The sequence below is a fragment of the Vulpes lagopus genome, chromosome 4 (assembly GCF_018345385.1).
Source record: "Vulpes lagopus strain Blue_001 chromosome 4, ASM1834538v1, whole genome shotgun sequence".
Classification (NCBI taxonomy): Eukaryota; Metazoa; Chordata; class Mammalia; order Carnivora; family Canidae; genus Vulpes; species Vulpes lagopus.
This window is the reverse complement of record NC_054827.1, coordinates 127,851,740-127,872,819: the sequence shown is the minus strand read 5'-3', so window position 1 is coordinate 127,872,819 and position 21,080 is coordinate 127,851,740. Positions and strand designations below refer to the sequence as shown.

The 21,080-nt window shown below is 36.9% G+C and overlaps 1 long non-coding RNA gene across 1 annotated transcript in view; it reads right to left on the bottom strand.

The window, feature by feature from the left end:
- Positions 1–563: 563 nt before the first annotated feature.
- LOC121490172 overlaps positions 564–21,080 on the bottom strand; it is a 91,768-nt gene continuing 71,251 nt past the window's right edge. Inside the window, exons 2-4 of the long non-coding RNA XR_005987527.1 lie at positions 10,774–10,860; positions 6,925–7,111; positions 564–610 (exon numbers count right to left, since the gene is read on the bottom strand). This is a non-coding gene — a long non-coding RNA (uncharacterized LOC121490172). The remainder of the gene's footprint in view (positions 611–6,924; positions 7,112–10,773; positions 10,861–21,080) is intronic.

Sequence of the window (21,080 nt, the reverse complement as noted above, 5' to 3'; positions counted from 1 at the left end):
TGGGTCGTAGGGCAGGTCTATTTTTAACTCTTTGAGGAACCTCCACACAGTTTTCCAGAGTGGCTGCACCAGTTCACATTCCCACCAACAGTGTAAGAGGGTTCCCTTTTCTCCGCATCCTCTCCAACATTTGTGGTTTCCTGCCTTGTTAATTTTCCCCATTCTCACTGGTGTGAGGTGGTATCTCATTGTGGTTTTGATTTGTATTTCCCTGATGGCCAGTGATGCGGAGCAGTTTCTCATGTGCATGTTGGCCATGTCCATGTCTTCCTCTGTGCGATTTCTGTTCATGTATTTTGCCCATTTCATGATTGGATTGTTTGTTTCTTTGATGTTGAGTTTAATAAGTTCTTTATAGATCTTGGAAACTAGACCTTTATCTGATACGTCATTTGCAAATATCATCTCCCATTCTGTAGGTTGTCTTCTAGTTTTGTTGACTGTATCCTTTGCTGTGCAAAAGCTTCTTATCTTGATGAAGTCCCAATAGTTCATTTTTGCTTTTGTTTCTTTTGCCTTCGTGGATGTATCTTGCAAGAAGTTACTGTGGCTGAGTTCAAAAGGGTGTTGCCTGTGAGAGACTCATTTTAGACAGAAGGACACCTACAGCCTGAAAATAAAAGGTTGGAGAACGATTTGCCATTCAAATGGTCCTCAAAAGAAAGCAGGGGTAGCTATCCTTATATCAGATAAACTAAAATTTACCCCGAAGACTGTAGTGAGAGATGAAGAGGGACACTATATCGTACTTAAAGGATGTATCCAACAAGAGGACTTAACAATCATCAATATATATGCCCCGAATGTGGGAACTGCCAAATATTTAAATCAATTAATAACCAAAATTAAGACATACTTAGATAATGATATACTTATACTTGGTGACTTCAATCTAGCACTTTCTACACTCGATAGGTCTTCTAAGCACAACATCTCCAAAGAAACGAGAGTTTTAAATGATACACTGGACCAGATGGATTTCACAGATATCTACAGAACTTTACATCCAAACTCAACTGAATATACATTCTTCTTCTCAAGTGCACATGGAACTTTCTCCAGAATAGACCACATACTGGGTCACAAATTAGGTCTTAACCGATACCAAAAGATTGGGATCGTCCCCTGCATATTCTCAGACCATAATGCCTTGAAATTAGTACTCCTGACTCTTCTTAATGGAAACATGGATAGTATGGGAGGGTATAATTAGAGAACCAGACACTCTTTCTATCTTGTCTGCAACAGGTAGAGGCAAAGAGACCGGCAGAGGGGAGATATTCTTCTTCCTGCTTTTACCTCCAAATAGATTTCAAATAAATTTATCTCAATTTTAGTTTAGAAAACAGATACAACATTGGAAAAAATCTACTTCATGTTCTTCAGGAAATCACAGTGCATTTATTTATAAGTTAAAATGATGATAAATTGAGAAGCACACAATTAGATATAAAGGGTAGGAGTCAGAGAAAATACAAAGAAATACAAGGACTTGACAAAAAGCCAGGTTATAGAAGATTAAAATGGCATTGGAAGCTTTCATATTATTCTGGGAATACTATCAGGAAAAAAGAAAAATAGGATAAAGTGGTATCAGTGAAGAGGGAAATTATAATTAAATATCTTATAGATGCTATGATGTCTAAGAAAGCAGAGATAATTAACTTTAACAAATTAAGAATAAGTATTCATTACGATATCCATATGAATTCAAATGAAAAACTAATGGTTCTATATAGATTTGCTTTATTACATGCTGACAGTAAAAAGCAATATAGGAAAAAATCTCATCAAACTGTCATAAGCATATTAATATACTTAGAGTCAAACTCTAGAAAAACTGTTCAGTACTTCTGTGAATAAAATGGCACAAGAAATTACTGTCATATGAAAATAGTTGTATAAGTAGACATCCTTGGATGTAAAATTAAATATATATAATTAAAATAGAAAATATATACATATAATTAATAGGAGAAACATTTATAAATATAAAATAAAACTTAAAAAAATAAATTTAAAAACTATAAAATTCAAAATTATAAGCTGATTAAATATATTTAATAATACATTATGCTATACTACATATTACATGCTGTATAGTATATGTAAAATGCATATTATATTATATATTATACATAATACATCCACATTATATATTTATATATGAAACACAGTGCATTTGGAAAAGTTAAGAAATATTACATGTATTGTCCAAGTTAGGATGCAAACTTAGTTTGACTTTTAGTTCCCTGTACCATGCTATAAGAAAAAAGAGTAAAAAAAAAAATGACATAAAAGATCATATCCCTGAAAGTAAAACACAAATGACTTTTAATCATGTAATATTCCACCTTAATAATCATCAAATAAATGAAAAGTAATAAAAATGATAGTGAGATATCATGGTTTGCCTATTAGGTTGAAAATCAGCATGACTGGACAAAAGTAAATAAGAGATACTCAGTACAATTAGCATTGAGAGTATAAATGGGTAGAACCATTCATGAAGCTAACTTACTACTAGATCAAAATTCTTACTTAGTCATTAGGGATATTGGTAAATCACTCCCTCATCTCTTCCCAGACATGGAAGACTTGGTTGTTCTTTCCTGTCCCTTCTAAAGCTAAAAGTAGCCATATGACCTGCTTTCACCAAATGTGAGTAGAAATGCATCACTAGAAGGTAAGATGTTTTATGTGTTTATTATTATCATCTAACTAAAATGAGCTTAAAAGCTAAATACAAAGGGGAAAGACAGTTGGCTAAGCATTAAAATAAGGATAATTATCAGAGACATCTGAGATAGAAAATGGCACATATGTTGTATAAAGATCATACATCTATGGGGCACCTGGATGGCTCAGTTGGCTAAACATCTGACTTCGGCTCAGGTCATGATCTCAGGATTCTGGAATGGATCTCTCCTCTGACTGCCTGCTTAGCAGAGAATCTGTTTATCTGTTTCTCCCTCTCCCTCTGCCCCACCACCCTATTCATACTCTCTCTCTCTCTTTCTTGAATATAAATCAATCAATCAATCTTAAAACACACACACACACACACACACACACACACACACACACACAAACAACCATTAAAAAGACCATACCTATGGTAACCCTAAGATGAGGGTTAACTTTATGTTCACCCTACTCATACTACTTGATCCTTGAACATATTATTTAGTCTCTTTGATTCTCTATTTACTGCTCTGTAAAAGGGCAGAATATAGATAAATATTTACTGTGCAAAAAAAAACAAAAACAAAAACAAAAACCAGCTTAGTAAATAAAGGTTTTGATAGGATTAATTTTATCTACATGTCACAAAATGGATATTGAAATAACAGGGCTTCTGAAAGACATTTTATTTTCTTTTCTATGAAAGAAATTTGAGGAATGGACAGTTTTAGGCTGGTATGGTTTGATCCTTTCCTGTACTTATTTATCCTCACACAGGATAAATGCTCAAGATTAGCTCACAATCTAAAATACTTATTAAGTTCCCTGCTACCATGTCCACATCCACGTAGCCAGACAGAGGGGGAAAGACATAAAGGGACTTCTTCTCAGGTAAATCAGCTTCCTAAAATAGGGCTTTAATGAAAATTCAACCCAATATATTTGCATTTATCTGATTGGCTGAAACTCCGTCTCCTCTATGGCTCCTGTCTCCCATTCCACATGCTGTACTTCTCTGCCTTCCCAGTGGGAAAAGACTTTCTAAATAGCTAATATTCAGGTAAGTACCTTAGAATAAAGCATGTATAGTGTATATTACAAAGGAATGTATTTTTATTCCCTTCCTTTCTCCAATTGTATGTTCTATTTCCTCTTAAAGTGGCCTCTTTGTGTTCTTCACTTATATCAACGCTTTTCCTATCTTGGTGTCTGTGTGTGCGTGTGTGTGTGTGTGTGTGTGTGTCTTTCTGTGTTGTGTGCATGTGCACAATATCTCCAGCTGTCACTGAGACCAGTACTTCCTGAGAATGCTTCCTATCAAACTAACCCATCCTGTTTTCCCTGTATGTAACTCTTACATCTTGCCTGAGGCTTTGTCTGTGGAATATCTGTTTCCAGAACTAACGTTCTGGAATTATGTCAGTGGAAATGGTACCCCTCATAAAAATGCTATCCCAAATATTACTACCATCTGTATCCCTGAGTCCACTTGCAAATAAGGTTTTCCTTCTTTGTATCCTCAAAGAACTTAGTTTACAATTACCTTGTAGACTCCTGCAGAATTTACATTACTTTATATTTAATTGGGTTCACATCTGCAACCCCCTCCTGGTGTTGAGTCATTGAGTAGAGGGATGGTGCTTCCAACATTTCTGCTTTCCTTATGTGCTTAACACTCTGCTAAGTTGTTTATTCACAGCATGATATGTAAATTTGGGTTAACTAAAAAGCATTGGCCTTCAAAATTTCCAAAATAACTTCATTCGAAGATATGTTTATTTTTATTTTACTATAAAAATCAATTCAGAGTCATCAAATAAAATTTGTAAAACAGAAATATATGGGTAAAAGGGGAGAACTCTCCCACAGTCTAAATTCTACAGTGGTAACAATTTATTTAGATTCATTTTTCTGAACAATTTTAACATGATTATAATCATACATTATATACAGTAGTTATCCTGCAGTTTCCCTTAATAAGGGTTATATTTATAACATAATTTATGACATCTTTTTCATAAAAATTCAGTTTAAATCCTGTATAATATTCCATTGAGTATATATACTGTAATTTGTTTAATTACTCCAATTTTTTTGGTCATTTAGGTTTCAAGTTTGTTAGTATTATAAATAACCACATTACATGTTTTTGAATGTAATGATATATCCATATTTAGGATTATTTCTTTCAGATAGAGTTCAGAAATGTAATTGCTATAACTGAATTTATTAAGATTTTATTATTTTATTAATATATCTCTTTAAAAGGCTTTTCATAATCGTTGTACCAATTTTCCCACCCACACTTTCTTTTATTTATTTTGTATTTTTTTATTGGAGTTTGATTTGCCAACATATAGTATAGTACCCAGTGTTCATCCCGTCAACTGCCGCCCTCAGTGCCCGTCACCCAGTCACCCTATCCCCCTGCCCACCTCCCCTTCCACTACCCTTTGTTCATTTCCCAGAGTTAGGAGTCTCTCATGTTCTCTTACCCTCACTGATATTTCCCACTCATTTTCTCTTCTTTCCCCTTTAATCCCTTTTACTATTTTTTATATTCCCCGAATGAATGAAACTATGATGCTTGTCCTTCTCCGATTGACTTACTTCACTCAGCATAATACCCACCAGTTCCATCCACGTTGAAGCAAATGGTGGGTATTCGCGTCTCTAATGGCTGAGTAATATTCCATTGTATATTTAGACCACATCTTCTTTATCCATTCATCTTTCAATAGACCCTGAGGCTCCTTCCACAATTTGGCTATTGTGGACATTGCTGCTATAAACATTGGGGTGCAGGTGTCTTAGTTTTTCACTGCATCTGTATCTTTGGGGTAAATCCCCAGTAGTACAATTGCTGAGTGGGAAGGTAGTTCTATTTTTAAATCTTTGAGGAACCTCCACACAGTTTTCCAGAGTGGCTGTACTTCACACTTTATTTTATATCACCCTTACCAGTATCAGGGATGCTGATGATGAGAAGGAAGGGGAGGAGGATGACTTATTGATTTTTTTATTGATTATGTACTGATTCTACTGGTTATTTATTAATTTTACAACTAAATGTTGATATTGTTAGCACCAAAATATAAGACAATTAACAAAGCACATTAATATTATTTCTCATTGTCTAGTTTATTTTAGCACTAGTAAAATGAGTTTGATTTATGAGAAGGACAGAACAGGAGGAAGAGAAGGAGGGAAAGAAACATAGGAGAAAAAGACTAAATAAAAATAACAAGGGTGTGTTGTATTATATTTCTCCATCTCTCTGAATATTGATTATTCTTAAACACTGTTACAGGTTTAACTTTCATTTATTATTTTTATTGGGAAACAACTGCTAGTAAACAATCTTTTTAGTGTATTTTATTAGGACCATGACATTTAGAAACTTGGTATCGTATAATCCATTAACCACTCCAGAGAATACAAGGAATTCTTTAATGATAACTTTTGTTTGTAAAATGCCACTTAATTGAACTTAAGAAAGCAATCTCATTGTTGAATAACACCTTTCATTCTCCAGGTGTCTAAACTATTACCTAACAATTTGGTAATAGCAGGTTGATTAACCTGAAGAAGAATGCCATTAATGTTACAAGGTCTCATGCCATTCACATCTAAGTGTAGCCACTACAACTCTTCTCTTCTGAGAAAACAAGAGATTTGTTTGCACATGTACTCCTTTACATCTATATTCAGAGACTCAAGGACTCAGTGGAACTCCCATAAATGATCTGGTTATGTCCATCATTTCCTCCCCAACCCTGGCACACTCCCACTTTATAGACATGGGTAGTAGAAGAACTCATCCAAATTTGAGTATTTTTGCCTTTCACACTTGGATTTCTTTGATTTATGCTCTATTGACTTTGAAGAATTTGTATTTTCCTACTTTTGACTTACACAAGTTCATTCTTCCTTCTCTTTAATTCAAATGGTGAATATCCTAGGAAAGTTCTAACTATCCTTTGAATGTTACAAGAAATGAATGAGAAGGTCGTTGTTGAGACAAAAGAAGGAGAAATGATGGAAAATATCAAAATGTCCCATAATCAATATGATCTTGAATTCCTGGCATGTTTGGTCCTGAATAACATTGGCTAAAATGGAACTGGAAAACAAAATACCAGGCCTAGAAAACAGACCCGAAGAAAGCCTGAACTTTGAAGATCACTCAAGAGGTAAATTGTGGGGTCTCAGAGGTTGGAGTACAAGCTTTTTATTTACCTTAACTTGATGTTGATTCGATTGTATAGCAGTTCCCAGGCTTTTATTTGGAATGCAGCTCTAGTCTGTGACTGGAGGATACACAAGGGTGGTCTTAGGTGGGAGAATTGGCAAGACTCTCATGAAACATATTCTCAAGTTGTCAGAGACTCAGAGTAAAATTCTCATTCCAGAGGAAGCTTGTTTGCTAGCAAAAATATGAGATAGAATTGGTCAGTGGAAGTGGGCAAAGTGAGTTAGAAAAGTCATATAGTAGAATGGGTGAATTTTAGAAGCTAGGACAGAGTTGAGTATGTGTATAATCTCTCCAATGCCATATGGCATAAGCAGGGGGCTTAACTCTCAATATCAAAGGCTTGCAAATGGTGTATGAGAAGGAACAGTATTGGAGTATTGTAAAAACTTCCATTTGGTTGTTGTTGTTGTTGTCATTGTATTCTAAGAATTAAATCACTGGATACTTTTAGGGTGGTGTGAATAGAAGAGTTTAAGAGGTTAAAGTTTATAGTTATTTTTATAACATGCTATTTACAAAGGACTGAAGTATGTCCCTCCAAAATTCATATGTAAAAACTCTAACCCCCATTGTGATGGTATTGGTCCTCTGGGAGATAATTAGGTTTATACAAGTCATGAGAGTGGGGCTTCTATGAAGGTGGGCTGCCGTGATGGGTTTAGTATCCTTAAAATAAAGACTCCAGAGAGCTTGCTTCCTTTTTTTTTTTGCTTCCTCTTCTTACTACCCTCCCCCCCCACAAAAACATAAGAACAGGTCATGTGGATACACAGCAAGATGGCAGCCACCTACAGGACAAAGAAGAGCACTCCAAAAGAATCCTCCCATGCCGCCACCTTGATTTGAATTTCCCAGTCCTAGAGCTATCAGAAATTTATTTCTGCTTTTGTCACCCAATCTATAGTTTTCTAGCTATGGTATTCGAGTTAAATAAGATACTATTAAATTATAATATATTTTAGACAGAGCATACAATTCTTTAATTTGGAGATTAACATTTTTTCACAAGGTAAAAATAATCATACAGTTAGATTTTTTTTTTTAATTGTATTTAAATTCCAGTTAGTTAACATATAGTCTGATTGGCTTCAGGAGTAGAATTTAGTGATTATTCATTTACAATGCCCAGTGCTCATCACAAGTGCCCTCCTTAATACCCATTACCCATTTAGCCTATCTAAAAGTTATTATCAACATTACCAAAACCCCCTTCATGTTCTCTTTCAGTACCCCAACATTAACTATCCTCCTGACTTCTACTTCCATTGATTACCTTTGACTGTTTTTAAAGTTCATGTAAAGGGAGCATAAATGTCTGGTTGATTTTGGTCAATATCTGGTCTGTTAGATTCATCTATGTCAACATATTTTGTCCTAGTTTTCGTTTGTTCATTTGTTTGTTTGTTTCATTTTTGTGCCTGTGTAGTGCTCCAATACATGAATACACCACAATTATTTAAACATTATACTTCTGATGCACATTTAAGTTGCTTCCAGTATTACTATTATTTATTGCACTTCAATATTACTAAACAGTAGTAAAAATAAGAACATTATCTTGTTGGATATATGCCTAGGAGTGGAATTGATGAGTAAAGGAGCATGACATATGTTCAGCTTTAGTAGAATTAGCCATATAGTATTCCTAAAGTGATTTAACCAGTAATTATGAAATTGGCTACAGTTTTTTGTTTACTGTTTTTTTTTTTTTGGAGAGAGTTTATATTAGATTGAAGAAGTTATATTTCAAGAAGACAACAGAGAAAGATGGAATAAAAATATGAACGGTCATTAATTTCCTTGGCCCAGAAATAACATATTACTTTTGCCCCATATTTTATTGGCTGCTAGGATTTGGATAGGCATGCTGCAGGAAAAAATGCAAATAAAGAAAAATAGTCAACAAATTGAATGTTAGAGACTTGCAAGGATTACAGTATAATAAAATGGCAAGCTGTTGGAGTGAGGGATGAGAAAGACTAATAACAAATCAGATGTGGGTTGAGTCAAATGATAGGAAACAGGAAGATTTTTGGATAGGGTAGTTACATAATCATAGATGTATTTTTAAAGAATTAACTTAACACACCTATTTTATATTAATTGAAGCTGAAACAGAAAGAAACAAAGAAATCTATGATATCTGTTTAGTATTTCTTAGATGCCAATCCTATTCTAGTCACTGTGATAGGAACATTACACCTGCCATTTAAGATCTATAACAACCCCATGAGCAAATATTATCTTTTTTTTTTTAGTAATCAGAATATTAACAAAGTGTTCAGAAGCATGCAGTTATATTACATTGCTGACAGAGTTAACTAGTTAAGATCACATGACCAATGCCCAAAGGAGAGATAATTAAGGACCTACTTGCTGAGGTCATGTTGGGAATGAACATATATAAAGAAGTGACAGAGACAGAGCAGAAACGGAAAAGACCAGAGTTGTCAAAATGGATTAGAATATGGTTTTTGAGGCTCCCAGTCTAGTGATCTTTCTATTTTACCACACATCACCTTGGCAACTCCTGGGTCAGATTCAGTTTTATTGCTTTCTGATTCTGGAGATGCAAAGCAGTTTATGTCAATTGACTAGCAATTATTCAGGATGCATTTGGCCACTGAAATTTTCATGTGGTCTGTGGGATTATGTTATGCTTATATAAGAAGCAATACATCAACATGGATAAACTAAAAAGATAGGAAAAAAAATCAGATTGGAAAGTGGTCAGTGTAATAGGCTGTTCCATTAAAAAAATCAGTTTTCTTTCTAAGGAGGATTTTTAATTCTTTTTTTTTTTCAATATTTATAAGGCAAAAAGTATTTTTGATAGAATGTTCAAAAGGCAAAAATTTATTTCTTGCTGTCTAGTAATAAGGTTTGCTGATAATACCTGCAGCTTCAGATAAAAGTTAAAATTTAAGTCAAGTGTTTCATACAAACACCCAGAAGATAAAGAATCAAAGCATGATGTATCTGTATCAGAAAAATGAAAATTTTGCTTTCCTCATTATTTTTTGGATATAAATTCACAAATCCCAAAGATTTCAGCTGGCTATAGCGTCCACAATTCAAGTAGCATTTCTTCTTTCTTCCTCTTCTTAATCTTTCCAATAACCTTCATGGACTATTAGGCACATATAATTTTCCCATTTTGAAGATGAGGAAAACGAGTCTCAAAGGAGTTAAAAAAAAACTTGTCTCTCACTCTATGTATAATTGATGATGGGGGTGCACTTCAAAACTTGCCATGAAAGGCTTTGTCATTAAATTTGCTGTCATCTAATCTGATATTTTGTGTCCCTGGGTGAGCTCTGTGCACTCTGGAATCTTGTAGCAGTAGGATTCCCTACAGGTGGGAATGTGGGTGCCCATCCTAGGATGAAGGCAATAGAACAGTTGTGAGTAAGGGAGAACAAACATGAGAAGATCTGAATTTTAATCCATTATCTACGTTCATATAACTTTATCTAAAAAACACAGGGAAATGTGGTTTTGGTGAGCTGAGCAATGGCCTCCAAACATTTCTGAGTCCTAATCCTGAGAACCAGTGAATGTTATCTTCTATGGCAAAATAAAATTTGTAGATGTGATTAAGAATCTAAGAAGGAGAGGTTATCATGAATTATCCATGCAGACTTTGATTCTAATTGTAATTATCTTTATAAGAGGGAAATAGATTGTACTACAAGAGAAGAAGGAGAATAAGAAAATACAGTCACTGAAGCAAGATATTACATTACAGGCTCTGAAGATGGAGGAAATGGCCAAGAGCCAATGAGTGCAAAGAATGCAGTCTTGAATCTGGAAAATATAAAGAAATACATTACCTCTTATGAGCTTAGGAGAGAGCATGGCCCTACTAACGTCTTCATTTCAACCCAGTGAAACTGATTTTGAACTTCTGACCTCTAGAACTATAAGAGAACAAATGAATATTGTTTTAAGCCTCCAAGTTTATGATAATTTGTTACAGCAACCATAAGAAACAAATTCAATGGCTTTGCAGAATTATTAGTGAGATAAAATGATCCATAAGTAAGTCCCAAGAAGGGGATGGGTGTCAGTCATGGCAAACTAAGACCTCAAATTTCAGTCTAACTGTCTCCTTCTCAGAGCTTTAGAACATAAAAGAAACTGAAGATAAATAAATTCTCTTTATCGTTGTTTTCTTCCAGAGTTCTTTCTCAGTTGTCAACCCTTGAAAACTCAGAGATATCATAAACAAACCTTAAGAGCTTTGTAAAGTCTTTTTCAAATCATCTTAAATGAAGCTCAATCTATGTTGCCCATCCCACACTTCTGTTCTTTTGACTCTATACTGCTCCTATTAAACCTACCAAAGATAGAGTTTCCTCTCAGGACCTGTAAAACTCCCACAAAAGTCTGAGTTAGAGAGGACAATGTCAGAATGGGAACAGAACTATTCTGCTCCTCCCCTATCCCAACCCAGAACATTAGCCTACTCTATTGCCTTATCTCTATCTTTGCCCTGTATTTGGTACAATTTTCCCAAGAATAGTAGGGCAGAAGATAGGAAGGGAGGAAGTTGGGAGAAATTGTTTGGCCACCTAGAGAGTGGGAAACACCATGGGAAACACCTAGCATAATGTAGATGTTCCATAAGTGGCAATACTTGTACCTTCCCATTCATATCTGCTTTCTATGAAATATTCCTTGAGAACCAGATAAATACTGTGAAGTTTAATTATCTTGAATTAGATTCTCTATGCTGCTGAGATTGTGCCTTCCCCATGCTAATGGGACTAAAACTTGATTCCATGGCTCCAAAGGTGATGTCTTTTGATGAGTGGACACATTTCTTGGTATTTCCATGCTAATGAATGCCAGTTTTAGAACATAACTTGTCAACTACACTAACCCTGCTACTAGGCTATGCCAGATAGAATGAGCCATGCTGCTAATCGTCTTTCCAAGCAGATTACCCATGATTTGAACAAGTTTTTGGTTACTGAGCATTCAACAACGTCCTCCCTCTGTCAGGAACACCATCCCACCACAAGGGGATTACATTTTCCAGCTCTTTTCTTGTTACCAAGCTTCTTATGCCTTCTATTTAAGTAGAACCACTGGGATTCTTTAAGCTTCACAATGTGCGTTCTTCATTTTGCCAATCTAAGTTCAGATCTTCTGCTTTAATTTAGAATCTAAAATTTGCATATTAACAAAATTTGCCTTGGCATGGGATTTGAGGGAACATTGACTTTAATTTCAGTCTCTCTACTTGCTAGCTATGCAACACTGAACATACCCACCAATATTACAAATTCAAAATTTACCCTTGGTATAATATGAATAACAGCAGCACTAATTTTTTTTGGTGGATACTTTTAGAAACATACGGGACATTGTCCATGTTAGTACTTTGAATAATCTGACATACTATAATGGGTGATCATCTTCTTCCTCCTCCATTGCCAGAGAAAACCCCAAAGGAAGTCCTCCCCCTGCTAGATCTTATTTCTAGAATAATGACATAGTGGACTCAATCAAGTGCACTTTATCTGTCCTTTCCTTTGCTTCATGAAGGCACATATTTTTTTAAGTGTTATCCACTGCTTAGCACTAAACCTAGGATTCTTTTTTGGAATAAATTTTGTCGAAAGTAATTAATCTTACAAGTAGGGTTAGTACTCTCACCACTACAAATCTGACTTATCATCTGTTTGGTATGGCAATATTTAAAAATGCCCCCCAAAGCCTTCGACATTCTTCTCTTTGAGATGTGAGTTCTATGTCCCCGTCCCTTGAATCTCGACTCTTTGACCTGACCTATAGATTAGAGACAATAGAAATGGACAATTTGGGGCCCAGGCCTTAAGAAATGGTCAGTTTCAACTTCTTCTTTTGAAGAAGCCACTCTTAGAACACAATTGCCATGCTTAGAGGAAACCACATGCACAGGTATTTGACCAACAGTTCTAGTTTAACACCATCAACCACCAGACACATGGGTGAGTGCCCTCCAGCCATAGAGTAATCCTTCACCTTGAGCTGCCCAAGCTAACAACAAAGGAGCAAAGATGAACTGTTCTTTCCAAGCCCTGCTGAAATTGCAAATACATGTAAAAAATCAACGATTATATTTATTTTAAGCCACTACATTTTGGGCGTTTCTTTACATAGCAATAAAAATTTGGAGCAAAAGATTTTATGAAAAAAGACTAACATATCTGCCAACTCACTTTAGAAATGAAGACTTTTCTGTTAAAATAATTGCCTATGGTGCTTTGGGAGACAGTAGAGGCACTTTTTAATGATTGTGTGTATTTATTTGTAAAACAAGAAAAATGACCCAAATCATGTTAAAAAAAAAAATACCATTGAGGTCAAAGATGAGGAAGTATGTTTCAAAGTAAGGAAAAACTGGGGATCCCTGGGTGGCTCAGCAGTTTAGTGCCTGCCTTTGGCCCAGGGAGCGATCCTGGAGTCCCGGGATCGAGTCCCACTTTGGGCTCCCGGCATGGAGCCTGCTTCTCCCTCCTCCTGTGTCTCTGTCTCTGTCTCTGTCTCTGTCTCTGTCTTTCTCTCTCTCTCTATCATAAATAAATCAATCTTGAAAAAAAAAAAAACCCTCTCTCAAAAAAAAAAAAAAAGTAAGGAAAAACTTAAAAACTTAAAACGGAGTCAGGGTTCAGAACAAAGGGGTCAGCAAGTCAAAGGAAACCAGAAGCATGGGAGAAGGTTGATAGGCTGGTTGCAGTGTTACTAGAACAAATACCAGAAACTGTTGTTGGCTTTTGCCCATAGTATCTCTCTTACATGTTCCTAATGCTTAATTCCTCATGTTGGCAAGGCAGGTCAGATTCATACAAAAAACTCGCCCAGATAACTTTAACATTCCAGGTTTGTTATGGCATCCATACTCCAAGAATATCTATTGTGCTAGGCCCAACTTTGTGACTTTGAAGGAAGCAATTGCTCTTTACAGCGCAACCTACATTTTTCAATAACACAGCAGGGATCTTGACCTATAAAAGTGTGCCCCAGAGCAAAATAGATTTACAGTAAAAGGACAAGATGTTGCACTCAGCAAAACAATAGCCACAGCTTCCAGAGTTATAAGCAGGACCGAAGTGCCAGATCAGTCAACATACCATGGTGATAAAAATGGACTTACAAGAAATATTCATTGAGTAGATGAGGGATCAAAGGCAGAGTTAAAAATTTTCTGAATGATGAGCCACTTGTTAAAAAATACAGGTTTCGGAGACCTATTTTGAGGGGTTCCAAGTCTAGATTTATTATGTATATATATATATATTTTTGCCAATCACCCAAGATCATGCTGACAGACAACGATGTTTGAGAGCCAATAATCTCAATTTTGAACTTTTGTGGGTTGAGCTACTCAGTGTGTGTTTATGTTGATATTTGGCACATAACAAAAGTTAATAAAAATCCCTTCTCTTTTTTTTTCATACCCTATCTGTGACAGATGCAGAGATGCACCTCTCAAATTCCTCTTCAAGAAAGAATTTGTTGACAAGCTTTGAGGATTATGCCTCACTGGTACCTGCCAGCTGTAACCCCTTCAGTTTTGCCTTAGAGTTTGAGTTGAGGCCACACTTTTCTCGATTGAGCAGGCTTGTCACACAAGGGTCAAGCCAAACATGGTGCTCATTTGAAGGACAGTTTTCACTCCTGAACTCTTCACTGGACTTGCAGAAGCTTCCATATATAGATTTTTCCCATTATTTGAAACAGACTGTTACTATGAAAATTTTCTGAAGCCAAAATGGCATGAAGAAGAGAGACCCCCATCAATCTCTGCAAGTTCATTGCTGGAATGCTGAGTGTTGGTCCCAGGGAAGGAGAGGGGCAGGACCACTCTGGCTCCTGGGATGTATGCTGTCTCTATAAGGACTCATCTTGCTGCAAAAGCAATGCCAGATGCTACTTTTGCATTTCACCTTTTTTGTAAAGCAAAAGTCTTCTTTGGGTTTCTTTCAGTTATCAGAAATGGAGGTCTTCTGTAAAAGAGAAGAGGAGTGGTGTGAAATTCCGGGAAGTGAGACATCTGCATCTGCCTCACAGTCCAACAGTTGGCATAACCTGCCTCTCCCTGCCTGATGGGCCCAGTTCCTCTAAGGTGCTACTCTACAGTGGATCTTTTGTTCTCCTAACTCCATTTTCTGCATTTGCTTTCCAAAGAACCCAACCAACAGATCTTTCCCTTCAAATTCCTGAACAGTTTGATCTTAGAGCTCTTAGGTAAGGCCAAGCAAGATAGTCATAGAAGGACTTACTGTCTGGAAGGACAGCTTTGTGTAAGATGTCAAGGAAGGTGTCTCCATGAGATAGATAGTCATGAAGAATCAGCCAGCTGGTGAGGATAACATCCATGTAGTACAGATGGCTCATCTTAGGGTTTCAGCACCAAGCAAGATAATGAGAGTATCTACATAGAGGAGTGCCCTTGATGGGTGTTGGAGTACCAGTAGGATAAGGAAAATGTCCATGCAGAGTGAGGAAGTAGGTGGTGAGAAGCCTGGAGGGCCAGAGCCCAGGGGAGTGAGAAAAGCATCCATGTGCATAGGCAAAATACAGAGCCCAAGCAAGCTGAGAACAGAGCTCTAGCTGGTGTAGCTGGCATGGGAATTCAGAGCCTGAGGAAGGCAAAGAGAGCACTCACACAGTATGGAAACTGATGAGGTGCGGAGGCTCTCTGCAAATAGGTAGCCTTGAGCAAAGTGGAAGGAGCTGGACAGGTTAAATAAAGTGTCCATACCAGGCAAGGCAGTAGCAATAACAATGAAAGTCTGGTTGTCTAGAGGGAAACTGATCAAACAAAAATGTATAGTAGGGAAAGGAGGAGCCTCAGTATTAGAGAAGGGGTTTACAAATATGGAAAGAAAAAAAAGTAGAATAAGCCCTATGTTGTTGGATAGTAATGATTGGATGGGAAATATTGGTATCAACTCTTGGATTTACAGATTTCCATACACCTCTGTATGTGTGTAGGCATCTCATGGATCTATATAGGTGTTATATATATATATATATATATACACATACACACACAGAGACACACTCAAATATCTATTTATCTATCATGTATCTATCTGAGGGAGAGAGAAATGCAAATGTACCTTAGCTCTGTCCACTAAAAAGGCTACAAAAAATATTTCTAGTCCTACATGCTCTTCTAAAATTCTCTCCCTTCAAAAAATGGAATCTGTTTCTCCTCCTTTTGAAACTGTGCAGGCTTTCTGGTTGCCTCGACAAAGAGAATGTCTGAGTTTCAAGGCTAGGACATAAATGGGAGTACAGCTTCCACTTGTCATTCTGTTTCTTGAGACACTCACCCTTAGCAGCCAGCTGCCATGTTTTGAGAAGTCCAGACCTCAAGGAGAGATCACCAGTAGCTGTTCTGTCTGACAACCTCAGCTAATGTCTCAGCCAAATGGCCACCATCAGCCATTCTACATGTAAGTGAGTAAACTTCAGATGATTTTGAACCTATTTGGCTGATACCCAGTGGAGCAGAGACACACTATACCTACCAAACCCTGTCCAGAGTGCATACTTGTGGGCAAAATAATTGTGATTTTTTTAAGTCACTAACTTTTGGGATGGTTTATTATGAAGCAATAAATAACAGAAGAGTGGTCAAGCATCCTGTTTCCAGCAGTTCTTTTTTTTTTTCTTTGATATCCTTTTTAGATATCCCATAAAATATTGGCATGGGGGAATGGCTTCAGGTGAGGTTAAAGAGTTAACATAAGATTTAAGGGACATATGAAATATTTGTCATTTTATTTGAAAGGCGATGAAATTATTGGAATACCATTTTCAAAATGTTACCTTGAGCTATAGAAAAGAGAATGTATTGGAATTGTTAAAGATAGAAAAGCAAAGCCTTGTTAGAAGGCCAGTGAAGAAGTTTCATCAAGAGCTGACTGTGGCTTGAACCAGAGTGATGGAAATATGTAAAATAGTGGTCTCAAAAGATTTGAGGGCTATTGTGAAATATAATAATGAGTATCATAATTGGACATCTTATTCATACTCCTGTTTTCACATACAGCTATATGCTGCTCATCTACCGATCTATGGACAAAAGCTCACCTATAACGTAGGGATATAATAGACTTGAAAATGTCATGATTAGCAGTACAAAGATCATAGCTATTAACTGGTAGTAATCATCTCTGGCTTCATAGAAAGACCGATAGAATAAATGTCCAGAAAATGAATTCCACTCTGTTTTTACCACTTAATCTAAGTCCCAATTTCTACACTATAAAACAGAAGCAAAACTATTTATCTTTTAGGTGAAGGTTAAGTAAATTATATAAACAGCCAAGGATGTGCCTGGTATAGATTCAATACTCATTATATGTCAACTGGATCTGGATTTAGGAACTCTGAGTATAAGTCAGAATATATGATTGGAAGGTGTAGATCTTGGCTTCATATTTGTGTCTGATGTTAATTCCAACCCTGCTCTGCTAACTTTCCGATCAATAGTCCATTAGGACCCCAGTAGGACTGCAGTAGGTTGATTGAGCAGATGTCACGGGGAAGCTTGAGGCCATCAAGTAACAATGATGGAGCTAGAGCTGATGTTAACAGGAGAGAGACACACTCTGTCTTAATCCTTTCTGCAGGCACAAACTGATCTTATTTCAAGACTGAGACTTGGATTGCCAGTTAGTATGACCCTCCCACACATCCTGTCCCATCAGGCAATCAATGAAAAGCTAATCCACTGCCATATTGGCTGCCTCTGGCCAAGATCCTCCTGAAAATCCTTGCCTGGATGCTTTGCAGATATGTGGACACCTACAGAGATAAACTGCAGTATCTCCAAGGAAAATAAATAAATATGTAAGCCTGCTCAGTGGAGGACAAACAAGACTGTATACAATCTACTTATGCTCTTTAACCCTAGAATAAGCTATTTTGAAACTGTGGGAAAGAGGTAGCGATCTCTCCCTTATTATGCTGAAAACTTTACCATAAATCATAATACCTGAAACATACTTCTGAACTTACCTGGAAGATGAATGATGCTAGATTGGCCTTTCCCTCCAGGGCAAGTGAAAGGTTGAACAATTTTATCTCAAGGAATTGAAAAGAGTGCCCAAGTCATAACTCTATGTGAAGGTTGGCAAAAGCTTCCAAGTGTCATTTGCTAGACTATTTCTAGCTTGAGTTATTCATTTATTTAATCATTTACTTATTTACTACTTTTCAGGCTCTTGGCTTGGGATGAGGGATATAAGATAGAAATCACTTCATCTCTTGAGGTTGTATTCTAGTCATGGAAGAGAGTGGATCAGGCAGATAAATAAGCATATAATAATTGTTATACAATGTTAGACGTGTTAAAGTATTTCAAAATATTCTGGGTAGAGATTTTTTTTAATAAACGAGTCAGAAATTATGATTTAGGGTCTCTGGAAACTATTTCCCTGGATGTCATGTTCAACCTGGCCAGCTAGTATGACTAGAATCCTCTTCTCCCTGAAGAAGAGATGTATAGGGTATGGTTCCTTCTTCATATGATGAGTGTGTTTGCAGGCTCTAGGAGCAGACTGCCTGGGTTAAAAACCTGGTTCTGTCGCTAGCTAGTAATGATGTCTTAGGCAACCTCCTGGCCTGCTGAGCCTCAGTTTCCCATCAATGATCAGCAGAGCTCCAACTTTGTATGAGGTCAAGGAAAATAAGAGTTTCTCCTATTCTCGCTTCTTCATATCACTTTCAGATGGGATGTGTTTCTGTGAAAGGGCAGAGTCTTATTTCACAGCAGCTCTGTAGCTTTTCCTCTACCACTCTGACCCATACTTGAACCTTTTAAAAAACAACCACAAAAAAGGTATCATTTGTCTTTCTTAAAATCCTCCCAGGGGACAGAACACAGGAAACATTTCACTTGTCAATAGTGTTTACTACTTTGTGGAATAAATGTAAATCTTACGTTTTTCCAGGCAGTTGCTGATGGCTTTTTGCGGACAATGACATATCCCTGGACTCTTTGACATTTCATTTTATGCTCCTGAGACTGCCAGCTCTTTTCAGTAACTGCATGTCAAAATAACAAGATCTTGCCTGCTTATTTAGAACGATCTGCCTAATAAGTGACAATCTAAACCTGCCGTAGCCTTTGAGTTGCACATGCTGGCTTTTGCAGCAAGACTGGGATATTTTGTCCCTAGAACATAAGGTGCACACCAAAAATATCCTCAAGGGTGGTGACCCAGAATGACAACTCAAGACATGGGGGTTCTTTGTGAAATCACGATGTCGGTATTCTTAGAGTTCCAGAAATATAAATAATGAACATCAAATCTTTGAGAATTATTACCAACCACAGTGAGAGTAGAACACACACAAGAAACATTTGGAGGGCAACAAAAACTTCTAATTAATTCAACTAAAAATGCCATTAAATAATAAAGGTGCATAATATTCTGTTACAGATTTTTTTCCTTGGAAGGCAGCTGGGGCTAGTAATTGTGGTTAAGGAATCATACAGATGCAAACTCCTTCTCTATCACTCATTTATCTGTGTGATCTTGGGATAGTTAGCTAACATCTCTGAGGTTTGGTTTCTTTTATGGAAAAGGTGCTAAAGCAGGTGCACCCGGACATCGGCATCTCTTCCAAGGCCATGAGCATCATGAACTCATTTGTGAACGATGTGTTTGAACGGCTGGCTGGCGAGGCTGCCCGGCTGGCCCAGTACTCGGGCCGGACCACACTGACATCCCGGGAGGTCCAGACAGCGGTGCGTCTGCTGCTGCCCGGAGAGCTGGCCAAGCATGCTGTATCTGAGGGCACCAAGGCCGTCACCAAGTACACCAGCTCCAAGTGACCCAGGGCCTTCCATTAATAAAGAGTGAGCTACTCCCAAAAAAAAAAAAAAAAAAAAAAAAAAAAAAAAAAAAAAACTCTCTTACCAAGTTCTTGGAGAATAATAAATAAGAACAATGTATGTAAACCACTTAACAAAGTGCTGACATATATCAGGTATGCACACTGATTTTGTTTCTGGTAGATTTATAATCATCACCATCACTACCATCCAGATCATCATGACTGTTATTCCCTTCCTCTCCCTACCCATTGCTCAGGTCTATAAAGTTTATCATTTGACCCCTGCCTGTCTCTCAGACCTCAACCCTGTCACTCCACTTCCATCATTATACCCTAGCGCTATCTTCCTTCTTCCTGCCCAGGCACTTTCAGTGCTGCAGGGCTTTTGCACTGCTCCCAATGTTTAAGATTCTCTCCCTCCAAATTTTGGTAGAGCTGGTTGGTTTCATCATTCAGGTGTTAGCTTACAGATCACCCTCTTTGCAAGGACTCCTCTGACCATTCAATCTATCTCTATCATGTCCTCGTATTTTATGTTCTCAGAGTTCTTACCAAAATTAATTTGCTTCCTGGTTGTTTACCTATTCCCATGAGAATGCTATCCCCATGAGAGTATTGATTTTTCTTGACATTTCACTCTTGTATTGCCTTGCTTTTAAAAGGACCTGTGGAGATGCCTGGGTGGCTCAGCAGTTGAGCTTCTGCCTTTGGCTCAGGTCATGATCCTGGGGTCCTGGAATCCAGTCCCGCATCAGGCTCTGTGCAGGGAGCCTGCTTCTCCTTCCACTTATGTCTCTGCTTCTCTCTGTGTGTCTCTCATGAATAAATAAATAAAATCTTAAAAAAGAAATCTTAAAAAAATAAAAGTGACCTATGATAGAAACTGAAAAAAAAAGAAAAAAGTACTTATTAAGTAAATTATATAATTTATCAATCAATTATTCTGTCAATTAATTAATGAAAGGTTTGCACTTCAGTGGAATACTATGGACCTTGGAGTCAGAATATCTCAGTTCAAATCTGGCCACACACTGATAGAAGGATTTTGTACTAATTTCTTATTGCTAAAGCTTTGTTTTTTTCATTTGTAAAATCAGAGATTTTATAAATCCTCACAGACTATTATGAGGATTTAGATGAAAAATGTGCAGGTAAAACATGTCCCTAACAAATTATCTGAAACATAGTTAGCATCCAATAGAGATCACCATGAAAATCAGATGCCAACTAACACCACATTCAGTCCAATATCAACATTTTTTACCTTTGTGCTGGATATCTGTTTACATCT